General features: G+C 46.4%; 1 protein-coding gene across 1 annotated transcript in view; it reads right to left on the reverse strand.

The window, feature by feature from the left end:
- The window catches only part of ppat (phosphoribosyl pyrophosphate amidotransferase), a 43,652-nt gene that overhangs the window by 33,100 nt on the left and 709 nt on the right, over positions 1 to 9,843 (reverse strand). The gene's annotated exons all lie outside the window — the stretch shown is intronic.

Consider the following 9,843-nt stretch of genomic DNA (forward strand, 5'->3'; position numbering starts at 1 on the left):
AACACACGACAACGCAGAGTCGCTGAGCAGAGACTGATAGCCAAGTTCCACACACATGAGGATGGCCTCAACCGGGATCTTGGGTTCATGTCACACTATCTGTAACCCCCATGACTTGCCTGGGCTTGCAAATTCTCACTAACTGTCCTGGCTGGAGACAATACACATCTCTTTAACCTGTGCTTAACCCGCTCTCCACTCACATTGTCTGTACCTTTAAGACTTGATTACCTGTAAAGACTCGCATTCCAACCATTATTTTGTAAATTGAGTTTGTGTCTTTACATGCCCTGTTTGTGAACAGAACTCCCACTTACCTGACGAAGGAGCAGCGCTCCGAAAGCTAGTGGCTTTTGCTACCAAATAAACCTGTTGGACTTTAACCTGGTGTTGTGAGACTTCTTACTGTGTTTACTCCAGTCCAACGCCGGCATCTCCACATCATGACTACATGTGACCCCAGAGCCAAAGCAATGTGGTTGATTCTTAAATACCCTCAGTTATATCAAATCACCACGAATTCTACAAAGAGGAATGAAAACAATGGAGCACCTGGTATTGACAATGGGAAACCCTGCCCTGACGACCCCACAAAATCCTCTTTACTAACATCTGGGGGCTGGTACAAAAATTGGTAGAGCTGTCCCACAGACAGCCGGACTGACTGAATCATACCAGTGGGCAGCACGGTGGCACAATGGTTAGCCAGGGACCCGGGTTCAATGCTGGCTTCGGGCCACTGTCTGTGTGGAGCTTGCACATTTTCCCCGTATCTGCGTGGGTGTCCTCTGGGTGGTCCAGTTTCCTCCCACACACCAAAGATGTGCAGGTTAGGTGGATTGGCCATGCTAAATTGCCTCTTAGCGACAGGGGGGGGTTAGTGGGGTAAATACATGGGGTTACGGGGATAAGGCTTGGGTGGGATTGTTATTGGTGCAGGCTCGATGGGTCGAATGGCCTCCTTCTGCACTGTGGGGATTCTATGATTCCTAATAAAATCCCAGACACCACCATCGCCATCCCCGGATACATTTTGTCCCACTGGCAAGGCAGGCACCGCACAGGTGGCGGAACAATGGTATACAGAGAAGTGAAAAAATAACAGTAATAAGAATAGGGAATCTCAACTTCCCTACATTAATTGGAAAAGGCAAACTCCAGGCTTACAGGAGTCGGAATTCTTAGTGCATCCAGGAGAGCTTTTTGAATCAGCATATTGAAAATGCTATAAGGGGGTGATACTTGAACTAATTTTAGGGAACAAAGCAAGGCAAGTGGTAAAGTTGTCAGTGGGGGAGCATTTTGGTGATAGTGACCATAACTCTGCAAGATTTGAGGTAGTTATGAAAAGGACAAAAATGGACCGAAAATAAGGTTTCTGAACTGGAGGGGGACAGCTGACTTTAAGAGGATAAGGCAGATCAAGCCAAAGTGGACAGGGAGCAGCTACTTGTAGGAAGATCCATATCAGAGCAGTGGGAGTCACTCAAAATGGAAACAGAAGGCAGTACAATTACAACATTTTTGCATAAAGGTAGAGTGTGGGACCAACAAGTCCAGAGAAACCTGGATGTCGATGAATATACAGCATTGGATACAAAAAAAAGGGAGGCTCATGGCAAATTCAGGGGGCTCAAAACATTGGATGCCCTACAAGAGATAGAAAGTGCAGGGGAGTACTTAAAAAACTTAAGACTTAAGAGGGGGCATGAAAAAACACTGGCAGGCAAAATAAATGAAAATCCCAAACATATTAAGGGCAAGAGGGTAACCAGGGAAAAAGTAGGGTCATTTAGAGACCAACATGGCAACATCAATGTGGAGCTGAAAGATAGGTGAGGTATTAAATGAATGTTTTGAATCTGTGTTCACTATGGAAAAAGACAATGTAGGTATTGAAAGTGGGGGCGGGGGGATATAATTGAACAGATTAGCATCAAGAGGGAGGAGGTGTCAGTGGTTATAGAGGGCTTTAAAAAGTGGATAAATCTCCAGGCCCAGATGGGATGTATCCTAGGCCGCTGTGTGAGGCAGAAAGGAGATTGCAGGGGCTCTAACACTAATTTTCAAATTCTCTCTGGCCACAGGAGAGGTGATGTGGAGATCTGTCCTGTCTGGAGACAATACACATCTCTTTAACCTGTGCTTAACCCTCTCTCCACTCACATTGTCTGTACCTTTAAGACTTGATTACTTGTAAAGACTCGCATTCCAACCATTATTTTGTAAATTGAGTTTGTGTCTTTATATGCCCTGTTTGTGAACTGAAATCCCACTCACCTGATGAAGGAGCAGCGCTCCGAAAGCTAGTGGCTTGTGCTACCTAATAAACCTGTTGGACTTTAACCTGGTGTTGTGAGACGTCTTACAGGAGAGGTGCCAGAGGACTACAAGACAGCTAATGTGGCACCATTATCTAACAAGGCAAGTAGAGAAAAAGCAGGTAGTTGCAGGGCAGTGAGCCTAACATCAGTGGTAGGGAAATTATTGCAAAAAAATTCTGAGGGACAGAATTAATCTCCACTTGGAAAGGCAAGGATTAATCAAGGATAGTCAACATGGCTTCGTCAGGGGCAAGATCATGTCTCACAAATGTGACTGAATTTTTCGAAGAGGTGACGAGGTGATGAGGGCAGTGAAATTGATGTAATCTACTTAGACTTCAGTAAGGCTTTTTACAAGGTCCTGCAAGGGAAATTGATGGAGAAGAGCCCATGGGATCCAGGGCAATTTGGCAAATTGAATCCAAAATTGACTCGGTGACAGCAGGCAGAGGGTAATGGTTGAAGGTTGTTTTTGTGACTGGAAGCCTATGTCCAATGGTGTACCACAGGGATTGCACGTTAATGATCTGGATGGGTGGGGGGTATACTGAAGTTCGCAGATGGCACAAAAATTGGTGTGGTGAATAGCAAGGAGGAAAGCCTTAGATTACAGGGTGATATGGACAGGCTGGTCAGATGGGTAAAACAGTGGCAAATGGAATTTAACCCTGAAAGTGTGAGGGAATACATTTTGGAAGGACTAACAGAGCAAGGGAGTATACAATGAATGTTAGAACAGTAGGAAGTAGTGGACCAGAGGGACCTTGGGGTGCATGTCCAAGGATTCCTGAAGGCAGCAGGACAGATAAATAAGGTGGTTAAGGTATATGGATACATCCCTTTATTAATCGAGGCATACAATATAAACCAGGGAACTTATGATGGAGCTATATAAAACACTCATTAGGCCACAGCTAGAGTAGTGTGTGCAGTGGTCACCACACTCTGGGAAAGATGTGATTGCACTAGAAAGGGTAGAAGAGATTCACCAGGATATTGCCTGGGCTGGAGCATTTTAGCTATGGAGAGAGGCTGGATAAGTTGGCGTTCTTTTTCTTAGAGCAGATAAGGCCGAGGATGGACCTCATCGAAATGTACAAAATTATGAGGAATATAGGCTGGGTAAATAGGAAGAAACTTTTCCCCTTCATTGTGGGGTCAATATCCAGGGGGCATAGGTTGACTTAGAGAGGATTTGAGGAAAAGCTTTTTCATCCAGTGGGTGGTGGGAATATGGAACTCATGAATTGAAAGGGTTGTAGAGATGGGAACTCTTGCAATATTGCGAGTCCTCAACATCAACTCCAGACCCATGAAGCCTCCTGGCATCAGGTCAAACATGGACAATGAAATCTCCTGCTGATATCTGGTTCACTAATGTCCTTTAGAGAATGCAATCTGCCATCCTTACCTGGTCTGGCCTTCACATGACGTGGAATGTTGAATGTAGTCCAGTCCATCATGCAAACCAGCCTCCCAACCACTAACTCCGTCTACACTTCCCGCTGTCTCGGTAAAGCAGCCCGCATAACCACCTACTTTCATCAGGAAAAAAGATGCAAAAGTCTGAGATTACGTACCAACTGACTCAAGAACAGCTTCTTCCCTACTGCCCTCAAACTTTTGAATGGATCTTCCATATATCCAGTTGATCTTTCTCTACACCCTAGGAGTATGCTATGATTGTAATGCTATGTTCTGCACCCTCTCCTTTCCTTCTCCTCTATGAATGGAAGGTTTTGTCTGTATAGCACGCATGAAACAATACTTTCCACTGTATCCCAATACATGTGACAACGGATGTTCACATCCGAAGAGGAAAGAGTCGAATTGGACTCCTCCGGAAGGCCGCTACCCTCGACTTGACATGTATGCCCAAGCCGTCAGGAGGTGCGTCAACACCAAATTCATCAGCCGCACTCACAAGACAGCCCCGAACATCACCCAAGCACAACGTAACGCCATCCACGCTCTCAAGACCAACCGCAACATTGTCATCAAACCAGCAGACAAAGGAGGGGCCATCGTCATACTGAACAGAACGGATTACTGCAAAGAAGTGTACCGACAACTAAACAACGAGGAACACTACAGTTTCCTGCAGATCCGACCAAAGAACACACCCGTCAACTCAACACTCTGATCAAGACCTTTGATCCGGACCTTCAGAACACCCTCCGTGCTCTCATCCCACGTACTCCCCGCGTTGGAGATCTCTACTGCCTCCCGAAGATACACAAGGCAAACACACCCGGCCGTCCCATCGTATCGGGCAATGGGACCCTATGCGAGAACCTCTCCGGCTCTGTCGAGGGCATCCTGAAACCCATTGTACAAAGAACCCCCAGCTTTTGTCGCGACACGACGGACTTCCTACAGAAACTCGGTACACATGGAGCAGTTGAACCAGGAGCGCTCCTCGTCACAATGGATGTCTCGGCACTCTACACCAGCATCCCCCATGACGATGGCATTGCTGCAACGGCCTCAGTGCTCAGCGCCAACAACTGCCAGTTTCCAGAAGCAATTTTACATCTCATCCGCTTCATCCTGGACCACAATATCTTCACCTTCAACAACCAGTTCTTCATCCAGACACACGGAACAGCCATGGGGACCAAATTCGCACCTCAATATGCCAACATCTTCATGCACAGGTTCGAACAAGACTTCTTCACAGCACGGGACCTTCAACCGATGCTATACACTAGATACATCGATGACATTTTCTTCCTTTGGACTCATGGTGAACAATCACTGAAACAACTCTATGATGACATCAACAAGTTCCATCCCACCATCAGACTCACCATAGACTACTCTCCGGAATCGGTTGCATTCTTGGACACACGCATCTCCATTAAGGACGGTCACCTCAGCACCTCACTGTACCGCAAGCCCACGGATAACCTCACGATGCTCCACTTCTCCAGCTTCCACCCTAAACACGTTAAAGAAGCCATCCCCTACGGACAAGCCCTCCGTATACACAGGATCTGCTCGGATGAGGAGGATCGCAACAGACACCTCCAGACGCTGAAAGATGCCCTCATAAGAACAGGATATGGCGCTCGACTCATTGATCAACAGTTCCAACGCGCCACAGCGAAAAACAGCACCGACCTCCTCAGAAGACAAAAACAGGACACAGTGGACAGAGTACCCTTCGTTGTCCAGTACTTCCCCGGAGCGGAGAAGCTACGGCATCTCCTCCGGAGCCTTCAACATGTCATTGATGAAGACGAACATCTCGCCAAGGCCATCCCCACACCCCCACTTCTTGCCTTCAAACAACCGCACAACCTCAAACAGACCATTGTCCGCAGCAAACTACCCAGCCTTCAGGAGAACAGTGACCATGACACCACACAACCCTGCCACAGCAACCTCTGCAAGACGTGCCGGATCATCGACACAGATGCCATCATCTCACGTGAGAACACCATCCACCAGGTACACGGTACATACTCTTGCAACTCGGCCAACGTTGTCTACCTGATACGCTGCAAGAAAGGATGTCCCGAGGCATGGTACATTGGGGAAACTATGCAGACGCTGCGACAACGGATGAATGAACACCGCTCGACAATCACCAGGCAAGACTGTTCTCTTCCTGTTGGGGAGCACTTCAGCGGTCACGGGCATTCGGCCTCTGATATTCGGGTAAGCGTTCTCCAAGGCGGCCTTCGCAACACACGACGGCGCAGAGTCGCTGAGCAGAAACTGATAGCCAAGTTCCGCACACACGAGGACGGCCTCAACCGGGATATTGGGTTCATGTCCCACTATTTGTAACCCCCAGAGTTTCACTGGCTGTCTTGTCTGGAGACAATACACATCTTTTTAGCCTGTCTTGATGCTCTCTCCACTCATGTTGTTTTGTTTCTTAAAGACTTGATTAGTTGTAAGTATTCGCATTCCAACCATTATTCATGTAAATTGAGTTTGTGTCTTTATATGCTCTGTTTGTGAACAGAATTCCCACTCACCTGAAGAAGGGGCTTAGAGCTCCGAAAGCTTGTGTGGCTTTTGCTACCAAATAAACCTGTTGGACTTTAACCTGGTGTTGTTAAACTTCTTACTGTCTTCACATGACTCCAGGCCCAGAGCAATGTAGTTGACTCATAGCCGCCTTCTAAAATGGTATGGCTCCTGCTCTGACCAAGACCACAAGAAACTACAAAGGGCTTTGAATGTAGTCCAGTCCATCATGCAAACCAGCCTCCCAACCACTAACTCCGTCTACACTTCCCGCTGTCTCGGTAAAGCAGCCCGCATAACCACCTACTTTCATCAGGAAAAAAGATGCAAAAGTCTGAGATTACGTACCAACTGACTCAAGAACACCTTCTTCCCTACTGCCCTCAAACTTTTGAATGGATCTTCCATATATTCAGTTGATCTTTCTCTACACCCTAGGAGTATGCTATGATTGTAATGCTATGTTCTGCACCCTCTCCTTTCCTTCTCCCCTATGAATGGAAGGTTTTGTCTGTATAGCACGCATGAAACAATACTTTCCACTGTATCCCAATACATGTGACAATAATAAATCAAATGGCTTTGGATGGGCAACAAATGCTGGTCTTGCCAGGACACCCAAATCCCATGAAAGAAATCTGTTCATTGATGTTCAGTTTGGGTTCCGCCAGGACACTTCAGCTTCTGACCTCATTACAGCCTTTGTTCAAACATGGAACTCCAAATGTGCAATGAAAGTGAATGCCTTTAATACCAAGGCCACATTTGGCCAAGTGTAGCAGCAAGGATCCATAGCAAAACTGGAGTCAATGGAAATCCGGTGGAAAACTTGCTGCTGGTTGGACAAACATCTAGCACAAAGGAAAATGGTTGTGGTTGTTGGAGGTCAGTGATCCCAGCTCCAGGATGTCACTGCACAGGTTCCTCAGGATAGTATGATTGATCTAACCATCTGTATCATCAATGACCTTCCTTTTATCATAAGATCGGAAGTAGGGATTTTCACCGACGACTGCACAATGTTCAGCACCATTCACAACTTCTCAGATACTGAAGTAGTCCATGTCCAAATGCAGCAAGACTTGGACAATATCCAGGTTTGGCTGACAAGCGGCAATTGATATTCATGCCTTACAACTGCCAGGCAATGACCATCTCCAACAAGAGAATCTAGCCACTGTGCCATGACATGCAATGGCTTTACCACTGCTGAATTCCCCACTATCCTGGGGATTTACCGTTGACCAGACCTTCAACTGGACTAGTCGGGTAAATCTGTGTCTGAAGTCACCATTACAGGTGTCAGAGCAGCCTTCTCGAAGGTCAACCCACGGAAAGCAACTGGCCCAGATGGGGTACCTGGATGCACACTCAGATCGGCTGGCAGGGGTATTCGCAGACATCTTCAACCTCTCTTTACAACAATCTGAGGTCCTTATCTGCTTCAAGACGATGACCATCATCCCAATACTTAAGAAAAGCCAAGCAACATGGCTTAATGACTATTGTCCGGTGGCTCTGACATCCATCATTATGAAGTGCTTTGAAAGGTTAGTCACGGCACAAATCAATTCCAGCCTCCTGGATTGCCTGGATCCACTACAGTTCACCTACCGTCGCAACAGTTTCACAGCAGATGCCATCTCCTTGGTCCTGCACTGAACCTTGGAGCACCGATAACAAAGACACCTATGTCTGACTCCTATTTACTGACAACAGCTCAGCCTTCAACACCATTATTCTTATGAAACTCATCTCCAAACTCCATTGCCTGGGCCTCGGTGCCTCCCTCTGCGACTGGATCCTGAATTTCCTAACTCACAGACCACAATCAGTAATGATAGGCAACAACACCTCCTCCACGATCATCCTCAACACCTATGCCCCACAAGGCTGTGTTCTCAGCCCCCTACTATACTCCTTATACACCTATGACTATGTGGCCAAATTCCCCTCCAACTTGATTTTCAAGTTTGCTGATGACACCACTTAAGTGGGTCAGATCTCAAACAATGACGAGACAGAGTACAGGAATGAGATAGAGAATCTGGTGAACTGGTGCGGCAACAATAATCTATCCCTCAATGTCAACCAAATGAAGGAGATTATCATTGATTTCAGGAAGCGTAGTGGAGAACATGCCCCTATATACATCAATGGGGACGAAGTAGAAATGGTCAAAAGCTTCAAGTTTTTAGGTGTCCAGATCATCAACCTGTCCTGGTCCCCCCATGCCGACACTATAGGTAAGAAAGTCCACCAATGTCTACTTTCTCAGAAGACTAAGGAAATTTGGCATATCAGCTACGACTCTCACCAACTTTAACAGATGCACCATAGAAAGCATTCTTTCTGGTTGTATCACAGCTTGCTATGGCTCCTGCTCTGCCCAAGACCGCAAGAAACAACAAAAGATCATGAATGTTGCCTAATCCATCATGCAAACCAACCTCCCATCCATTGACTCAGTCTACAATTCCCGCTGCCTCAGCAAAGCAGCCAGCAGAATTAAGGACCCCACGCACCCCGGATATTCTCTCTTCCACCTTCACCCTTCAGGAAAAAATACAAAGGTCTGAAGTCACGTACCAACTGGCTCAAGAACAGCTTCTTCCCTGCTGCCAGACTTCTGAATGGACCTACCCTTGCATCAAGTTGATCATTCTTTACACCCTAGCTATGACTGTAACACTACATTCTGCACTCTCTCGTTTCCTTCTCTATGAACGGTATGCTTTGTCTGTCTAGCATGCAAGAAACAATACTTTTCACTGTATACTACTACATGTGACAATAATAAATCAAATCAAATATAAATACTGTGGCAAGAAGTGATCATAGGCTAAGGATCCTGCAGCAAATAACTCACCCCCCTGTCTCCCCAAAGCCTGTCCACCACCTACAAAACATAAGTTAGTGTGATGGAATACTCTCCGCTTGCCTGGATCACTGCAGCTCCAATAACATTCTGGTCCAGCAGCACAGTGGTTAGCACTGCTGCCTCACAGCGCCAAGAACCTGGTTTGACTCCTGGCTTGGGTCACTGTGCCAAGAGCACACATTCTGTGTGTGTTTCTGCTGGGTGCTCTAGTTTCCTCCCAAAGTCCAAAAGAGGCTAATTAGGTGTATTGGCTATGCTAAACTCTTCCTCTGTGTACCTGAACAGGATGTGGAGATGCCGGCGTTGGACTGGGGTAAGCACAGTAAGAAGTCTCACAACACCAGGTTAAAGTCCAACAGGTTTATTTGGTAGCAAATAAACCTGTTGGACTTTAACCTGGTGTTGTGAGGCTTCTACCTGAACAGGTGCCAGAGTGTGGTGACTATGGTATTTTCACAATAACTTCATTGTACTGTTAATGTGAGCCTATTTGTGACACTAATAAATAAACTTTAACAAACTTTAAAAAAGCTTGACACCATCCAGGCCAAAACAGTCTGGTTGATTGGCATCCCTTCCACGTTTACTCCCTCCACTACTGATGAAAATTAGCTCCTTAGACAGCACCTTCCAAATCCACAACCACTATTTTTTAGG

Source organism: Mustelus asterias, chromosome 1, assembly GCF_964213995.1.
Source record: "Mustelus asterias chromosome 1, sMusAst1.hap1.1, whole genome shotgun sequence".
NCBI lineage: Eukaryota > Metazoa > Chordata > Chondrichthyes > Carcharhiniformes > Triakidae > Mustelus > Mustelus asterias.